This window comes from Simochromis diagramma, unplaced genomic scaffold (genome assembly GCF_900408965.1).
Source record: "Simochromis diagramma unplaced genomic scaffold, fSimDia1.1 OVJJ01000131.1, whole genome shotgun sequence".
Classification (NCBI taxonomy): Eukaryota; Metazoa; Chordata; class Actinopteri; order Cichliformes; family Cichlidae; genus Simochromis; species Simochromis diagramma.
Window position 1 is genome coordinate 12,272,554 of NW_024387200.1, and position 20,056 is coordinate 12,292,609.

A 20,056-nucleotide genomic window follows, 5' to 3' on the forward strand; every position below is an offset into this window, starting at 1 on the left:
TCTTATCCACTGAGTGTCCCGCGGCTCGGTCCGCCCCTTCGCCCTCTCCTTGCGTCCTTCTTTTTTTTTTGTCGCTTTTTTCTTTGTTTCCTTTCTTTTTCTCTAAGTTCCCCCTCCGGTCTCACTCTTCTTTCTTTACTCCACTAAATTACACAGCAATAATCTATATAAAACGCAACTGGGTTTGACTTGTGCGGGAACGTTAGGAACTAGTTTTTCGGTGTTTCGATCTTTTTCCTTTTTAAACAAATTTAAAGTGACACAACACAAACACTGCAAACCACAACACAATTAAATATAAATTAAAATATGAAAACAAAAAGAAGATGCACATTCTCTGTCATATGGGCCTGCATGAATAAACTTACTGAATCCTTTATCATCCACAAATGAAAATAGTTGTGGATGATAACTATACCTTTCTAATGTGACGTTGTTGTCCCTGGCTCTCTTTCTCTCTCTCTCCCTCCCGCTCTGTTCCTGTGCTACTGAGTGTAACTACACCCCTCCCTCCTCTTCCCAGCGCAAAGCACAAGGCTCGCGTGTGGAGTGAAGCGGAAAAAAGTGCGAGAGAGAGGGTGAGAGAAAGAAAAAAAAAAAACACGGCTGGCGATAAGGAGCCGGCTCGCATCGTTCACTTCAAAGACCCGGCTCTAACGGTGTGTTCACACCGAACGCGATAGAGGCGGCCAGAGCGTCAGGTTTACATGTAAAGTCAATGGAAAGGCGCGATGACCCGCGATTGCGGCTCCCGCGAAAATTCGGAAGCAGATTTGCGTCGCGAAAACGCCAAAACGCGTGAAACGCGCGTCAGTGTAGCGCGTTTCACGCGTTTGACTCGCGAAAAAAAAAACGCGTGTGAGTTTTTGTGTTGCATTTTGTGCATACGCGCGTTTCGCGTCTACCGCTCGAGTTGGAAAAATCTGAACTCCAGCGTCAAATCGCGCCGCGACAACCAATCAGGAGCTTGGTGACGTGGCTGTTACCTAGGTCAAAGGGGCAGATCCAGCCAAAGCCTTTCATACTTCAATGGAAGGAAGGCTAATCAATGCGGTAGCAAACAACCCGGAGCTCTACGACACCAGCTGCTTTCTGTACCGAGACAGGAATATAAAGGACCGAGCTTGGAGGAAGATATGTGAAGAGATCGGGCAACCTGGTAAGTTCATTCATTTCTCTTAAGTTTTCTCTAAAGTTTTCGCTGACCCGGGGAAGCCGCACAAAAGCTAGCAAGCCACCGCTATTTTCCCTCTGACATACAAATACCATTCTGCTTTTATGCATGTTGTCATTTAGGAATATATTTTGTTTATTAATAAACAGCACACAGTGGTCCCGCTGTTCATCCGTCACTGCTTTGCTTTTTCGCTGATTTTCTTTTTCTATTTTTTTTATTGCACAGTACAGCATTGCATTCTGCAGCCTGATTGACAAATCTCCTTCGTGTCGTGTCTCCTGCGCTTGCCAAATTTATCATGTTTGGTTTTGATAACTATCACGTCCAATAGAAAAAACAGCACAAAAACACCCATAACTATGACCCTCATTCGGAAATAGACACCTGCACCGCGAGGGAAAAAGGCGCACGAAAGTGGCGGGCAGATGAAGACAAAACACGGCATAATAATACTTTTACGTTTTGCAATCTACAAAGGTTTGCACTTTGAGAATCAATTGTGAGAACTGTGACCAATGTTCATGTGTGTGGAGAAAACAGTGTATAAAGTGCGTGACCAGGGGCTAGTTATTCTGAGAACCCCTGCTGCAATAAATGAGGGACCACTGTCTACTCTATGATTATTATATCCAACCTGTTAACATTTAATACTGTATTGATAGAACCAACTGATTCTGCAGCAGAGCATCCCCAGTCCCTGAGCTCCTGCTGCTGCACCCACAGATATGTACAGCAAGCACTGATACCTTTTTAGTCGGTGGGATTGCCTTGTGATCACCTTTACTAAATATCTACAACCAATCTGGTTATATCCTGTTATTGTTTTTTTCAATGTTGAAATTAAAATCTAGTAGCAGCCTTCTCATTTCTTTGTGTTTTGTGCTGTTTTACAGGCCCACAGAGGAGGACGGCTCCGAGGCAGATGAGGGACGGGTCCCAGGACGGTCCATCGGCGGTGGAGCTGGCCATCCTGGAGTCCCTGAAGAGGCCACACCAGTCTCCAATGGAGCATTTCCTCCTCAGCCATGTTCCTGCTCTGGAGAGCAGCTGGTCCTTTTTATTCCTGTCTCTCTGTAAATACTTATATTTTATATATTTATGTTTAATGTTTTTCTGTTTGAGACTTTTAATATTATTTCAAATAAATTTTTATAATGACTAATGTCTCAGTTCTACTACACAGCAAATGTTGGCACACGACTTGACACATGTAGAATTTATTTCATATTATACTAATGACAAAATATACTAATACAGTGGGATACAAAGTTTGGGCAACCTTGTTAATAGACATTATTTTCCTGTATAAATCGTTGGTTGTTACAATAAAAAATGTCAGTTAAATATCATACAGGAGACACACACAGTGATATTTGAGAAGTGAAAAGAAGTTTACTGGATTTACAGAAAGTGTGCAATAATTGTTTAAACAAAATCAAGCAGGTGCATCAATTTGGGCACCACAAAAAAGAAATGAAATAAATATTTAGTGTATATCAATGTGTGTGTCTCCTATATGATATATGGGGTGCCTTTGTCTGGATGTGCTTCCCATCCAGAGCTGCACAGCACAGAGGAAAGTTCCAGCGCTCCTGGAATCCCTCTGTGATGGACCGCCAGTCTCCAGGTGAAGGTAAAGCCATGAAGTCTCCACTAGACAGTCCCAGGTGGCCGTCGCTGCCTGGGGGGTGATCTGGCTCACCGTGGACACACCGACTCTGTAACTGAACGCTTGGTGCTGAAGGAGTCCACGGTGACAAGGAACCTGGACAAAATTGTTCAAAATCAGTATTATGTGTACTGCAGTTACAAAATACATTATTCAAATTCCAAAATACTTTTGTGATGTCAGATTTAAATCACAAAACATGAATCTTACATAAAACCTTTTGTAATTATAAGGATAATTACAAAATGTATATTAGATCATATCTAAAACAGTTGTGTTTTGTTTTAACTTTAACATATCATAATTTGATTGGTAGCAACTTTTACAACTACAGTGAGCCAATCACTCATAATTCCTAAACATGTCAATCAGGTAGGAATGAAGTAAGACATTAATAGAAATAAAGAGTTGTGTGTTGACATGTAGCCCTTTCCTTGCTTAAATCATTAATATTTTTGAAAAATTAATCTGTGATAAGACAGCTTATCAAGATAGAACCATGTAACTAGAGATGAACCAAACTGTTCAGTTTTATCTAACTCTGTTTTAATAAAGGCTGGTGACCCCTGCTATAGAGTCTGACAGCTGCAGGGATTATATACAAATATTCAACTATCCCAGAATTAAACCAGGTCTAAATAAAAAGGAGTGAGTATCACTACAAAGGTTAACTCAGTGGTCCTAATGCTACAGTTTGATATCAGCAAACACCGAGCGCATACATTGATGTGACACCACAGCCATGCTATCATCGCAAACACTGATAACAGCATAAATCGAATTAAATCGGGGCTTGATGAGAGCTTCTGAGTATCACTAGAAATATTTTAAATAGTCGTCTCTGTACCACAGTTTGCTTTCAGTAAACACCAACAGCATTCACTGTTAGCATAGCACATCCATGTTAGCAGTGTATAACTGGATGGTTTAGCATATTAGCACAGATATCAATAAAGGACTACCGTATTAAATACTTTTACTAACCTCAGGCAGACGGACAGGCGCTCTGCAGGTGGGACTGAGCGTCTGTAGTTGGTGTCTAGGCGGGCGATGCTGGGACCGACGAGGGAAAGCAGGTCCTCAAACTGGCCGACGGTGATAGCGCTGGAATCGGCCGTCATCCAGGCGCAGCTCCTGGAGCAAGTGGTGAAACTCACCAAACTGCTCACGCCTCTGGAGGACCTGATGGACCCAGGTACGGCGAGGACGTCTTTTACGCTGCTGCTCTGCTCTCCACAGTACATAGAGAAGGGAGACTCTCTCTTCAAGCGCTAGCTCGATAGCTGCCATCTTGCAAACATACCGGTCTGGCACAACTTCCTCCCACATTTCCGGTTCACGCGCGTTAAAATATGATATTTTGACGCGCGATGGATTTTTCTTGGACACGCCTTGAGACGCGAATGTACATGCGTCAAATTAGGGGCGTCTGGGGCGTTTTATTCGCGTCCATCGCGTTCGGTGTGTTCACACCGAACGCGATGGACGCGAATAAAACGCCCCAAACGCCCCTAATTTGACGCGTGTACAAGAAAAATCCATCGCGACGCGCGTGAACCGGAAATGTGGGAGGAAGTTGTGCCAGACCGGTATCTTTGCAAGATGGCAGCTGTCGAGCTAGCGCTTGAAGAGAGAGTCTCCCTTCTCTATGTACTGTGGAGAGCAGAGCAGCAGCGTAAAAGACGTCCTCGCCGTACCTGGGTCCATCAGGTCCTCCAGAGGCGTGAGCAGTTTGGTGAGTTTCACCACTTGCTCCAGGAGCTGCGCCTGGATGACGGCCGATTCCAGCGCTATCACCGTCGGCCAGTTTGAGGACCTGCTTTCCCTCGTCAGGTCTCAGCATCGCCCGCCTAGACACCAACTACAGACGCTCAGTCCCACCTGCAGAGCGCCTGTCCGTCTGCCTGAGGTTAGTAAAACTATTTAATACGGTAGTCCTTTATTGATATCTGTGCTAATATGCTAAACCATCCAGTTATACACTGCTAACATGGATGTGCTATGCTAACAGTGAATGCTGTCGGTGTTTGCTGAAAGCAAACTGTTGTACAGAGACGACTCTTTATAATATTTCTAGTGATACTCAGAAGGTCTCATCAAGTCCTGATTTAATTCGATTTATGCTGTTATCAGTGTTTGCATGATAGCATGGCTGTGGTGTCACATCAATGTATGCGCTCGGTGTTTGCTGATATCAAACTGTAGCATTAGGACCACTGAGTTAACCTTTGTAGTGATACTCACTCCTTTTTATTTAGACCTGGTTTAATTCTGGGATAGTTGAATATTTGTATATAATCCCTGCAGCTGTCAGACTCTATAGCAGGGGTCACCAGCCTTTATTAAAACAGAGTTAGATAAAACTGAACAGTTTGGTTCATCTTTAGTTACATGGTTCTATCTTGATAAGCTATGTCTTATCACAGATTAATTTTTCAAAAATATTAATGATTTAAGCAAGGAAAGGGCTACATGTCAACATACAACTCTTTATTTCTATTAATGTCTTACTTCATTCCTACCTGATTGACATGTTTAGGAATTATGAGTGACTGGCTCACTGTAGTTGTAAAAGTTGCTACCAATCAAATTATGATATGTTAAAGTTAAAACAAAACACAACTGTTTTAGATATGATCTAATATACATTTTGTAATTATCCTTATAATTACAAAAGGTTTTATGTAAGATTCATGTTTTGTGATTTAAATCTGACATCACAAAAGTATTTTGGAATTTGAATAATGTATTTTGTAACTGCAGTACACATAATACTGATTTTGAACAATTTTGTCCAGGTTCCTTGTCACCGGGGACTCCTTCAGGACCATCGCGTTCAGTTTCAGAGTCGGTGTGTCCACGGTGAGCCAGATCACCCCCCAGGCAGCGACGGCCACCTGGGACTGTCTAGTGGACGACTTCATGGCTGTGCCTTCACCTGGAGACTGGCGGTCCATCACAGAGGGATTCCAGGAGCGCTGGAACTTTCCTCTGTGCTGTGCAGCTCTGGATGGGAAGCACATCCAGGCAAAGGCACCCCATATATCATATAGGAGACACACACATTGATATACACTAAATATTTATTTCATTTCTTTTTTGTGGTGCCCAAATTGATGCACCTGCTTGATTTTGTTTAAACAATTATTGCACACTTTCTGTAAATCCAGTAAACTTCTTTTCACTTCTCAAATATCACTGTGTGTGTCTCCTGTATGATATTTAACTGACATTTTTTATTGTAACAACCAACGATTTATACAGGAAAATAATGTCTATTAACAAGGTTGCCCAAACCTTTGCATCTCACTGTATAAGTATATTTTGTCATTAGTATAATATGAAATAAATTCTACATGTGTCAAGTCGTGTGCCAACATTTGCTGTGTAGTAGAACTGAGACATTAGTCAATATAAAAATTTATTTGAAATAATATTAAAAGTCTCAAACAGAAAAACATTAAACATAAATATATAAAATATAAGAATTTACAGAGAGACAGGAATAAAAAGGACCAGCTGCTCTCCAGAGCAGGAACATGGCTGAGGAGGAAATGCTCCATTGGAGACTGGTGTGGCCTCTTCAGGGACTCCAGGATGGCCAGCTCCACCGCCGATGGACCGTCCTGGGACCCGTCCCTCATCTGCCTCGGAGCCGTCCTCCCCTGTGGGCCTGTAAAACAGCACAAAACACAAAGAAATGAGAAGGCTGCTACTAGATTTTAATTTCAACATCGAAAAAAACAAAAACAGGATATAATCAGATTGGTTGTAGATATTTAGTAAAGGTGATCACAAGGCAATCCCACCGACTAAAAAGGTATCAGTGCTTGCTGTACATATCTGTGGGTGCAGCAGCAGGAGCTCAGGGACTGGGGATGCTCTGCTGCAGAATCAGTTGGTTCTATCAATACAGTATTAAATGTTAACAGGTTGGATATAATAATCGTAGAGTAGACAGTGGTCCCTCATTTATTGCAGCAGGGGTTCTCAGAATAACTAGCCCCTGGCCACAGTTCTCACAATTGATTCTCAAAGTGCAAACCTTTGTAGATTGCAAAACGTAAAAGTATTATTATGCCGCGGTTTGTCTTCATCTGCCCGCCACTTTCGTGCGCCTTTTTCCCTCGCGGTGCAGGTGTCTATTTCCGAATGAGGGTCGTAGTTATGGGTGTTTTTGTGCTGTTTTTTCTATTGGACGTGATGGTTATCAAAACCAAACGTGATAAATTTGGCAAGCGCAGGAGACACGGCACGAAGGAGATTTGTCAATCAGGCTGCAGAATGCAATGCTGTACTGTGCAATAAAAAATCAGCGAAAAAGCAAAGCAGTGACGGATGAACAGCGGGACCACTGTGTGCTGTTTATTAATAAACAATAAACTATATGACAACATGCATAAAAGCAGAACGGTATTTGTACGTCAGTGGGAAAATAGCGGTGGCTTGCTAGCTTTTGTGCGGCTTCCCCGGGTCAGTGAAAATTTTCAAAAGAGAAATGAATGAACTTATCAGGTTGCCCGATCTCTTCACATATCTTCCTCCAAGCTCGGTCCTTTTTATTCCTGTCTCGGTACTGACAGCAGCTGGTGTCGTACAGCTCCGAGTTGTTTGCTACCACATTGATTAGCCTTCCCCTCCATTGGAGTATGAAAGGCTTTGGCTGGATCTGCCCCTTTGACCTAGGTAACAGCCACGTCACCAGGCTCCTGATTGGTTGTCGCGGCGCGATTTGACGCTGGAGTTCAGATTTTTCCAACTCAAGCGGTAGACGCGAAACGCGCGTATGCACAAAATGCAACACAAAAACTGACGCGCGTGGTTTTATTCGCAAGTCAAACGCGCCAGACGCGCTACACTGACGCGCGTTTCACGCGTTTTGGCGTTTTCGCGACGCAAATCTGCTTCCGAATTTTCGCGGGACCCGCAATCGCGCGTCATCGCGCCTTTCCATTGACTTTACATGTAAACCTGACGCTCTATTCGCGTCCATCGCGTTCGGTGTGAACACACCGTAAGAGCCATTTCGCTCACGACCGACACATCTCTACAGTATGAGGCAAATCAGAAGGAGGAGCTTCAAAACTACTGAGTACATTGTTGTAAACTGCTTATTGTCAATAGTTCGGGTTAAAAAAACATAGCATAGCATGCCTCCTTTAAAGGAGGTAATCCATGCTGTGCATAAAATTGCAGGTGTAATTTCATGTCAAGACTGGATAGATTAAAGTGGAATTTCAAAGAATTTCCCAAGTTGCTCTAGTTTCAGTTGCCTATTCCAGAGGGATCTCAGTGACAAGCCTGTGGTGGGTGTACTGCGTTCTGAATACCAAATGACATGAGTGCACACACACTGGCACGCACATTTGGGTTTGCGTGGCATCTGTTTCATCCATGAAATCTAATATCGACGTTAACCTGGAGACTGTTGGAGGATGAAATCTGTCCTCGGCGGCTTTTCCACCCAGATGAGTCTTAATGGAAGGCTATGAAGATGCCAGTGCCTGTCGTTTTCCAGGCAGTATACCGTTCTCTGTTTATCTACAGTGCTGTGCTAAATTGCCCTGGAGTTATGATGCTACCTGTTTTATGCCAAAGGCATATGGGGCATCTTGACTCCACCCGAGCAAAAATGTACAGAGACCTGAATAATATATCCAGCAAGCTATTAAGCCATTTTGTGCTTGTTGTAAAGGTTTTATTATTCTAATAAAGATGCTTTTTTTCTCTCCTCCACATCTGCAGTTTCATTGATAATCACAGAAAAAGTCACTGTGAATTAGTTGCCATTTGTTTTTTGAAAAGCTCCTTTCCAAAACTTTAGCAAAGGAAAGGTTGTAATTCCTCTTCCTTTCATAAATAGTGTTATATAGTACAGGGTGTGTGGCAGGCCTCGTTAGACAGAGTCAGCCCACAATGGGAAGGGCAAAGCAAGAGCCATAAAACAGGCAAAAAGTCAAATTAGAAACAGAAAGAATATACACTGAAAGGCTGGCTAAGAAGCTTGATGGTAAAGCAAACCTGTAACTTGGTGCATGTCGTGGGGTGAGTTAGATACATGTATGTCAGAAAGCAAAAGGGTGGAATGAACAAGAGTAAATCAAGGTGAGTCATTTAAAAATAAAGCAGGAACCTCAATAAATAAATAAATAATTTTTTATTTATATAGCACCTTTCAAGACAGAATCACAAAGTGCTGCACATAAGATTACAAGTCATAAAAAGATTTAAAAAGAGAAAATAAAACAGGCAAAAAATTAACCAAAAGCAGTTTTAAAAAAGTGAGTTTTGAGTTGTTTTTTAAAAACAGCTGCTGAGTCCACAGTTCTTAATGTTTGGGGGAGAGAGTTCCACAGTCTTGGGGCCACAGTGGCAAAAGCTCTGTCACCCTTAGTCCTCCTCTTAGTATTTTTTAAAGCAAGTAAGCCCTGATCAGATGACCTCAAAGACCTGCTAGGGACATCGGGCTGTAGCAGATCAAAGATGTAGGCAGGTGCCAGTCCGTGCACAGCTCTGTAGGTCAAGACCAGGATCTTAAAATCAACTCTAAATTCAACAGGAAGCCAGTGTAACTGAGATAATAACGGTGTCACATGTGAGTACTTGGAGGATTTTGTCAAAAGCCTCGCTGCAGCGTTTTGCACAACCTGCAGACGATCCAGAGAACCTTTGCTTAGACACATAAACAGCGAATTACAATAATCCAAGCGTGACGAAATAAATGCACGTATAGCAATCTCCAGTTCAGAGCGACATAACATCGGGCTCAGCTTAGCCACATTTCTTAAATGATAGAAACAAGACCGAACCAGAGATTTCACATGCCCATCCAATGTGAGACTCGAGTCAAAGGTGACACCTAAATTCCTGATTGAGGATTTAACATAGAGTGAGAGAGGACCGAGGGCTTTCACTATCTGCGATAAAAATCTATCAGGAGCGCATACGAGGACTTCGGTTTTCCCCTCGTTGAGTTGGAGGAAATTTGCAGCCATCCAGCGTTTGATCAAATCTAAGCAATCATTCAGACGCTGAAGCTTAGATAAATCCTCGGGCATAAAAGAAACGTACAACTGAATATCATCAGCATAACAGTGATAAGAAATGTCCTCAGAAGAGCCCATTATATGCTGGAGGGGGAGAAGACATATTAAAAACAATAAAGGCCCCAAAACTGACCCTTGAGGGACACCATAAGTAAGGGAGGTAGAGGATGACCTAAAATCGGAGACTGCCACAGTAAAGGATCGGTGATGTAGATAAGAGGAGAACCACTCTAATGCAGTTCCAGATACACCAACCCAATTTTTCAGCCTTTCAATGAGGATGTGATGGTCAACTGTGTCGAAAGCTGATGTGAGGTCCAACATGAGTAGAACAGAGCATTTTCCTGCATCATTATTCATCAAGATATCACTTGAGACCCTAAGAAGAGCTGTCTCCGTGGAGTGAAATCGACGAAAACCGGACTGAAACTTATCGTAAAGGCCATGTTTATCTAGAGCTGCCATAAGTTGCTTAGCCACAACCTTTTCTAGAAGCTTAGCAATTAACGGTAACTAAGAGATAGGTCTGTAGCTGCTCCAAAGAGAGGAGTCAAGCTGAGGTTTTTTTAAAAGTGGGAGAATAGCAACGTTTTAAAAATAAACCGGAACTATACCAGATGCCAGTGAAGAGTTGATTAAAGTGAGCACACATGGGCCAATAGACTGGAAGGCATTTTTGAATAATGATGCAGGTACAATGTCAAGTGAACAGGAGGATGCTTTTACTGAATTCACTAATTTTACCAGCTCAGGTAGTGAAACAGGAGAGAAAGTATCCAAGATAATGGGCCGAGATGGGGTAGAGATCGAGATAGCAGGTGCTGAGTGTGTAAAATTCATTCTCACGTTATGAATTCTTGCAAGCAGAAAAGAGAGAAAATTTTCACAGTCCTCGTTAGAAAAAATAGGGGCCGCAGGCAGAGCAGGAGTAACAATGTCACTAATGGTGTTGAATAGCGCCTTAGGATTGCCTCTGCTCTTTGTAACCAAGTGTGAGAAATGGGCAGCCCTCGCATCTCTGATCGCATTATTAAAAGAAGCTAAAAGGTCCTTAAGATAGAGGAGGTGAACATTTAGATGAGTTTTCCTCCACCTGCGCTCCGCTTTACGACAATCACGTTGTAGACAACGAATACTGTCATTTAGCCAAGGAGGAGATTTGGAGGCAATGCGATAACCATGTTTCTAATGCTGCTTGCTGTTTTAGGATAGAGTTTAGCTGGACACCTGTATATCTAGTCAACACGAACAATTTTGGTTCATTTGGAGTTATATGTTGTGATGGAAAATTGTAATATTCGGCTGTTGTCTGTGTGTTAAGCTTATCTTTAGCATAGAATGTTCTGACTGTATTCTGCGACCATGGTAGTGATGGGATTTCTGGCTGTTTTTAGAGAACCTGCTCTTTCGGCTCCGAACCGGCTCTTCAGGTTGTTTTGGTGCTTTAATTAATTTATAATTAACAATAATATAAAATAATGCACAAAAGGAATTACTAATGTAAAAAAAAATGTTTTATTTATATATGTTTATATATAAATATATGCGGTGGGCCCTAGAGACAAAACACGTAGAAACTCCAAAAAGCACGTACAAATTCCAAAACACATTTCTAGCATTAACTGAACTTCCAAACCAGAGCTACTTAGATCACTTAAATTACACAATTGAAAGCACATGTGTATTGTTTGTGTATTTATACACAAGCACTCATATACATTCAAATTATTTAAAAAAAAAAAAGTTCATTTACCTGTTACTACCACACACCAAAAGCCGGTCCTTGGTACTTGCTGGTTTGTGTAGCCACTAGGTAACAAAAGCTCAACACTGCCCCCTAGCATCCTGGAGCACTTCTGTTGTGTTTTGTACGTGTTTTGAGTTTGTATGTGCTTCGTCTCTAGGGGCCACCGTAAATATACGTTTATTTTTTCACTTCACATAAAATGTAATAAATAAATCATATAATACAAAAACCAACTATTCACATTTCAACTTTTAACTATTTAAATTTTCAGCTTTTTCTTTTTACAAATTTAAAGTGAAACAACACAAAACACTGCAAACCACAACACAATTAAATATAAATTAAAATACGAAAACAAAAAGAAGATGCACATTCTCTGTCATATGAGCCTGCATGAATAAACTTTCTGAATCCTTTATCATCTGTAACTGAAAATAGTTGTGGATGATCACTATACCTTTCTAATGTGACGTTGTTGTCCCTGGCTCTCTCTCTCTCTCCCTCCCGCTCTGTTCCTGTGCTACTGAGAGTGTAACTACCGCCCCTCCCTCCTCTTCCCAGCTCAAAGCACAAGGCTCACATGCGGAGTGAAGCGGAAAAAAGTGCGAGAGAGAGGGTGAGAAAACCCCCAAAAAACACGACTTGCGATAAGGAGCCGGCTCGCATCATTCACGTCAAAGATTCGGCTCTAACAGCCGTTTCTTTCGCGACCGACACATCACTAGACCATGGTGGATAGATAATGTGTTTCTATTCATTATTCTTATCTTCTTTGTCAAAAGCCACGCAGACTGCTGCTGCTGCGCTCTGTATTATTGTTCGACCCTTTTCCAAGGCAAATTAAAATTTCATAAAGACAACTTATTTGTGTAGATCGATCTATTTCAGATTTCCATAAGAATTAAGTGCCATTGAATTGGTATCCCTTGACTGATATTGGGGTCAACATTGCTTTTCTAGCCTTTAACCTCAAAGTTGTGAGAGGGCCGACCATTTGGACCCCACTGGGAATTAGCAGTTCCCCTTAAACAGTGAGAAATCTGAAATAAATTAATTAGGAAAGAAAATCCCAACCCTAGTGAACTGATGGATTTCTGGCTACTTAAATAAAGTATTTTATGAAAATGTTCAGTGATAAAATGGAAAATGTTCCAATAATTTTCTGCCAGCACATTATTTTAACAAAGGTTTCCATAAATAGTAAATGGTAAAATTCAATATGTGGTTAAAAAACTGGTAGAAATATATATACATATGCAAAGTTCCCTTATTTTAAAACAATGCACTATACTGTAGTTTTACACACTGATTTTATTTTAAGCCTGATATTGGCTCTCCTTTTGGCATTATTGTGGTCTCAGCTAACCCTTTAAAGGCAGGTATTTGTAGCTAAGCTACAGTAGTTAGAACTAGCTAATGTGTGCAAAGTTTTTGTATAGTTTCTGAAGGCATTTTGCACCAGGCATAACCAAACAATGTGATAAATTGAGCAAATAAATAGTAAAGAAGAATTGCAGAGTGGATAGTAATTGTCACAATATACTACAATAGGTCTTCGATTTATGACCATTTTGCTCAAGCTTTAGAGATTGTGGATGATTAGTTTAATATCAGTATAGTTGTAGGATAGTAGATGTAATGTTTTCTTTACACCAATTCATTGGATTTTTTCAATATTTGTTTCTGTCATGTCAACATGTTTTTATCCCAAAACGTAACATACCGACGCTATGCGACAAATCTATGTTATGCTTTTGGGCGCCCAACCCGTCTGTATGTTACGTATTCCGAGGCACGAGAGGGGGTTGGAATGAATCTATAAATGTAAGGTTATGGTTAATGTTAGGGGTGCAATAGAAAGCTGCAAAGCAACAAAAAGGAAAGCGCATAGAAAGCCTTTCAATTCGCTTTAAGAATCCGGAGCGTTTCATAAGGACATGGAAGGGTACCTTTCGTGTTAGGATGACGTGCCTCGGGCCATGACATGTTATGCATTGGGAATGAGAATGCTCTGGTCATGTACAGTCATTTGAAACTAACAACCATAGTCATGAATAACTTCTAAATCGATTTGCAAGTGAACTTATTATAATATGATTTATATGAACGTTTCAGTGTACCGTAAGAAAGTGTCATATCCATATTATCCACCACAACTCAAAATATATGAAAATCTTTTTAACTAAACATTTAGGACATCAGATCCAACGTTCCCCCTCTGAGAATACGTGAAACGAGTTGTTGCCCTGTTACTGGCGACTCGCCCAGGAAGCCCTTACATTTAATTGGCCTCCTGTTTGTTTTGAGCCTCGCCCACCCATTACGATCCCTCGTAAATGAGATAGTATAAAACCAAACTGCACCTGGGCACCCGGAGAGGGAGCAAAAGGGAGGCGGAAGTGCTGTGACACTAATGTCGTTAATTTTCCTTCAGGAAAGCCCTCATATATTTCTCTTAGTTATGGAAACCCTTATCTTTGAACAGACACACCTCAGCTCAGCCATAACCAATTTCAGTTTGGCGACTCTTTAAATGTCTTCCATTATGGCCACTAAACTGGGAAGCCAGGGGATGCCTGAAAGTGATAATGAAGGGAAAGGTCACTTCGGTAACAACCTGTTAATTGGATTTGGGCTTCTTTTTTTTCTTTTTTTTCACATCGATCATATCCTGCTCACCAGGTATGCTGTCCGTCTGGTCTGCAGTGAAGATTGATTTATTTATATTTTTGAACTGTATCTGGGGTTTTGAATTTTAAAGTTCATTTAAACCTTGCCTAACCTTTACATCACTCTTTAAAGCATCCCATTAACTTTTTATACTTATTTCCCACCTTCTAGGCATCCATTCATATGCTATGAAGGTGAGTGAGAGGGGATTTTTCCGAGTAAATATTTGACTTTGTTCTTCTGTAATTTAAAATGGACATTTATTGTGATCGTCTAAAAAAACATTTCATACAACCTTCTATTTTTTTCAGCCTTAGAGGAACAGGAACAACAAGGAACACTGGAGCCTGTATGCCCAGTATGATCGGTGAAACTCCCTTTTCTATCAGCATAAAGACGTTTACCTACATTTGATCAATTGAATATCTTTGTTTTAGAAAAAGAAGTGCAAATTCAACAGCACTTCCACTTACAAAAAATTGCTGCTCCAGTAAATGAAAAAAACATGATTCTACAGGTATAAACTGCAAGAAATAAACGTGTAAAATTACAGAAAATGCAATTATGGAACAGAAAACTTCGGTTATTTCAAAGTAAATGTCTATTTTCTGAAATCGTGAAAAAATTAATAAATAAAAAAACAAACAGAAAACCCACAAAATATAGTAATGATTTGAACTAGTAATGAAAAAACAGTTTTTTCTGTGGTTTAATTGTTGATCTATTACTGAATGACTTTGATTTAGTATGAATAGCCATGGGATGTTTTTATCAGTAGAAACAACTGTACAACTTGTGAAAATACACTTAAAAGTCCTAAATGTAGGCTCTTCTTTACATTGTGGGCTGGTTTTGGTCCACCAACCTTAAGTTTGACACCCCTGTGCTCCCTATTCTTCGCTTTCCTCCAAACGTTAACATATGACGTCGGCCTATTGCTCAGGTGTCACTATTGTAAATCTTGCAGCTGCAGTGAAGCCGACCTAGTCTCCAGACTGCTTTAACCTTGTGAGCTGCTGTTTTTGTATCCCAGGATAGAGAACAATTCACACGTCACGCATAACGACTGTTCTCATCAAACCCCCTGCTGGGCTGCTAAAGTGCTTTTCAAGCTGTCTCCCACTGGTATTCCCATCATTATTGACAGACCTCAAACATCCTCTAAGACTCAACAGACTTGTTGTCTCTCCGGTTCTCAAGCATCGTGTCATTTCAGAAAAAAACAAAAGAAATACTTTCAAGTGGCTTTGCGGGTCTGTGAGACTGAGAAGCACATTCCATTCGGTGACACTGAGGGAAAACTTTGTCTCCGGGGAATTGGCGCGTTGGAGGGGAACAAAACATGGCATCAGAGCTGGGCATTTAAATTAGGGTTGCTTTTTCAGCTCTGTTTTTTGGGGCATAGATGGGTATAATCCTCAAAGGTAATTGGATTTTTCCAGGAATGGAGTGCAGAGGTAGGATGCAGCAGGTTGATGAGGAATACGAGGACAGTTTCCTCAGCTAAAGAGAGTTTATTGCTTGTTTTTCTCCAGAAACATTGTTGAAATCTATTTGTGCTCAGCATTGTCTTACGTCTTTCTGCATCAGGTAAACTTGCGGTCATGTCGCGTTACAATCCTGATGGGATTTGGGGGGGTTTTGCGCAGGGGCTGGGAACTGCAAAAGGTAGCAGTCTGCAGGAAAGTAGATATGGCTGAAAAAGTCACACCTGGGATCTGCAGTACATCATGTGTTATGAGGAATTGGTACTGTGGTAGACTGCTAGCTTTCCAGTCTTTTTATTCTTGATTTTTATTTATTCTTTATTCCATTTAGTTTCTTGTTATTTTAAGCTCTTTTTATTGCACTGCTGCTCCCTGTGATGAATGGTGATCTGTGGTGCAAAAGGGCAAACGTGAAGGAGCCACAGGATTCATAGTAGGGCCAACACTTTGTAGTGTTGCGCTAATCTGTCTCCTGTTTTAACTCAGCTCTTGTAACCTGTTGGATTACAGCGCAGGAGGGCTGTTGTGCATTCAGTTTTGTGTGTTACAGAATCTAGGACTGGCATTTTAGACTGGTGTATATACCAACCTGACTCATGGTTGTTATTTTTTATGGATCGTGTGGATTTCTTATGTTCTTTCATGTACACATCATGTTTTTAAATGTCCAATGATTTACTCTTGTGCTACAGCAGCTGTGTTGAGTACTACAAGGAGAATAATGCTGAACTGTAGTATTCTTTAAACAGCTCATTACCTCCGCCTAGTAAGTTATGTTTTTGTTTGTGTGCGTGCGTATGATTCATTCTGTGAACACAGTTGCTCATAATGTTTTGAATGAACTCTAATAAAGCTTTGTAGGAGTGTAGAGTGGGGTCATGGTAATAATCCATTCAAATGTGGCTTACATCCACTGAGGTCAATAAGGTCAGCTCAATGAGTGAATGGTTGAAAATAGACAAAAAGCCTTATAACCTAGAAAGTGTGATTCTTAAAAGTGTGGTGTGTGTTGACAACATATACAGTGTAAAGATTTAAAACATCATGTCACATTTGACCTCTGACCTCTCCTTCAAAGTCAATGGATTCATCTGATGGTCAAAGTGACAATAACGCTATATAGAGATATTTTGAAAACTGTGTTTCCTACTGTGATTGTTTCTATTGACAGCATGTAGGCATATGTGATACATATGGATTCTAAATATCACATTACTCTGACCTCTGACCTCTTCTTCAAGATCAAATAAAGTCAAACTTTCATAAAATGTATTTTATTTTTACTGCGCTACAAACTTCTTTAAGCAAATTTTAAAAGAGCAAAAAAAACCCAAAATGCAATGCTAATACTGGCCTGAGAGTGTGCTGCCTTGGCAGAAGTTTTTGCTCTCTTAGTGCTTCTTGGTATAGCATTTACGAGTTAATCTTAGTAAAAATTCTTAGAAAAGAAAAGAGGAAAATCACACTTATTTAAACTATTAAGATGTTAGCAAACGTTAAGACAAATAAAGTGAGTAAGCCTGTGCTAGCAAGCATCTGTTAAGCTTTATCTCCCTTTCTTTTACCCTAGGAGTCTACGAGGCTCATGCTAAAGTAATGAAAACATTATTACATCCATTAAATGTGATCAAAACATAACGTACCCAGCATTACTTATTTCTTCTTCTTCTTTTCTTTTTACACATTGCATGCTCTCTCTCTCTGCTTTAAGAAGAGAGGAGGTCCGACCCATTTATTCAGGAGGGAGTAAATGAGTCGGACCTGACGAACACAGCAGTGGCAGGAATGCTCTGAATGATATGGTGATCTTACTCTGGAAGTCAGGTGACGAAGAATGGCATAGACACGGAGGTCTAGAAGTAATTAGCGTTTTGGTCAGAGTATCTCTGTGATGTTGACTGTAGATGTACAGATCATATTATATGGCAAGTCCACCAGTTGATCCTGTTTAATTCAGCACAAGTGGTTTCCAGAGAACGAGTGTGGGAGAGAAAATGACGCCTAATAAATTCAGTTTAGTTTTTTTTCTCAGTCTTCAGCCTTTGTACTTGTCAGAAGAACAAATATTACCGTATCACAGAGACGTGTGTTGGTTTGGGTTCTTTCTTTCTTTTTGTCCTATTGGTTTGAACCAGATGGGATGCAGCTCAAAAACATCCCACCAGGCACCAACCAAATTTCAAGAAAAAAATGTTTTAAAAAGACCTGCTGACTGTGACAAGCAGCGGGCTGCTTTGTGCTGCCATTGTGAGACAAATCCAAGCACACCACTCCCATACAGTCACGATGACAACAATAGCTGCATTTCCCCCCTGAACTTTACTCTTTAGGGAAACCTTTTTTCCGACTGTTTAACATGTAAGTCATTACCATTAAACCGCAAATCAGCATGTGGGTTCAGAAGGCCGGTCAGTATGTAACTTCTTTGTTTATATTAAAAGCATCCATGAGCAAGATACTCAAATCCAATTGGCCCGCAATGCATCCATCAGTGTCAGAGCATGCCATTTAGCATTTATTCTGGCTTTTTGGGGCCCTATTTTAATCCAGTCCCTTTGGCCTGAGAGTCAAAAAGTTAACCATAGCTCTACATTTTTAATAATTCTATTAATGCCTTCGTAATTAATGAGTTTGTGAAGATTTATTTAGTCCTGAGAGTGATTGAGCTTTCAAAGTAGAGTTTTCAGCAATTAAATGAAGCACTTCCTTTATATGGATGTGTCATACGTAATTTTCTTGTGGTAATTGTTAATCTTTTGATTAACAATTTAGGTATTTTTTTTTATTAGTGACTTATTAACTGTGCTCTAACATACACTCCAGCAGCAGTAAACTCAGTACACTTTAAAGATTCACTTTCTTCACGACGTGGAGTTCCCGGTGCCTCCGCATGCTGCCTCTGTGCTCTTTGTTCCACTTCATTGGGGTGTGTGCCTGTGTGTGAATATGTGTGTGTGTGTGTGTGTGTGGGGATGACAGTGTATACCAAGAGAGCATTTTAAGGATGGGTTGGATCTCTCACTGTCTACTCCCCCATCCCAATCTTCTCTTTGCTATGTAAGTGAGTGAGTGTGTGTGTGTCTTCCTGTCAGTAGCAGTATTTGATGTTGTTGAATATAAGTCTGGATGGCATGTGCATGTGTGTGTTTCTGAATGTGGTGTGTAAAAGAATGACGAGGGTAAGTGAATCTGTGCAGGATCGCTCTGTGTGTGAGAGAGACAGAGAAAAAGAGTGCGTAAAAAGAGAGAAGAAGAATAAGGAGGAAAAGCACACTGTGTCTTTGCACATGTGCACGTTTGTTGCATGCCTCTGTAGGTGTGTGTAGTAAGCCCCCCCCCCACCTTTTACACACACATACACACAACTCCAGGGACTAGCATGTTCATTATTCTTCCTAAAAGAACCATTAAAATTTCATCAGTGCAATGCAATCTGTAGCAGGGCGGGGGGTAGGAGTGTGTGTAGGAGAGAGAGAGATACTCAGTAGTGTGAGGGGAGGGAGCTCGCATCCTCCACTCGTTCACTGCTGCCTGCCTTCATTCCCCTCTCCTCTCCCCTCTGCTCTCCTCCTTTCTTCTTCATCGTCTTCTTCTTCTCCTCCGGTGGCTGGATTCCCTGGCTGATCGGGAGCACGCCAGATTACTACTTCTATCATGACGTGAGCCACCAGCATCCCTCCTGCCTCATTCTACTACTATTACAGTACCACTCTGTCCTCTTTCTCTCTCATGCACCGCACTCACACTGGAGAGGAGTTAGCATCCTGGATAAAAGGGTTAACAAGGTGTACTTGGAATCTAGAGAAAGGATTTTCTTATTCTTGTTGCTGCAGGCAGGTTTGGATATGTAACACATGGAGCAGGATCCTGCAGGAGAATATTTATAGAGTTGAGTCCTCCTTTAAAGTAGTTCATGGCAGGAGATTTAAAGGTGAGACGTTCATTTGATTCTGTCTTTGGCTTCAAACTTGTTGATCAGCGTGACTTAGACAACACATCGTGTCCTTTTCTATGTACACAACTTTTCAGAGTTTTGGCATTTTCACCTTTTTTTTTCTTGAAGTAGTGTTATCTGGTGTGCTGTACTACTGATTCATTTAAAGGAGTGAGGCTCATTAGTGTTGCTCTTTTTCTGCAGTGATCAGAAAGGCAGGGGAAATTAGCAGCAGCCTTTAAAGGCAGCAGGGAGTGAGTGAGCATTGGGGTTTTTTTCCTTCCTCCACAAACCTCTCACACCCACCTCCTCCGCCCCATCCCGTA

The 20,056-nt window shown here is 41.1% G+C and overlaps 1 protein-coding gene across 3 annotated transcripts in view; it reads left to right on the forward strand.

Moving 5' to 3' along the window:
• The window catches only part of nav3 (neuron navigator 3), a 398,636-nt gene that overhangs the window by 86,505 nt on the left and 292,075 nt on the right, over positions 1-20,056 (forward strand). Inside the window, exon 1 of one of the 3 annotated variants that reach the window (XM_040050290.1) lies at positions 19,326-19,727. The exons of the other annotated variants lie outside the window; for them this stretch is intronic. The gene's annotated coding sequence lies outside the window, so the exon portion shown is untranslated. Of the gene's footprint in view, positions 1-19,325; positions 19,728-20,056 lie in introns of those variants that run through there. 3 annotated transcript variants of the gene reach the window in all.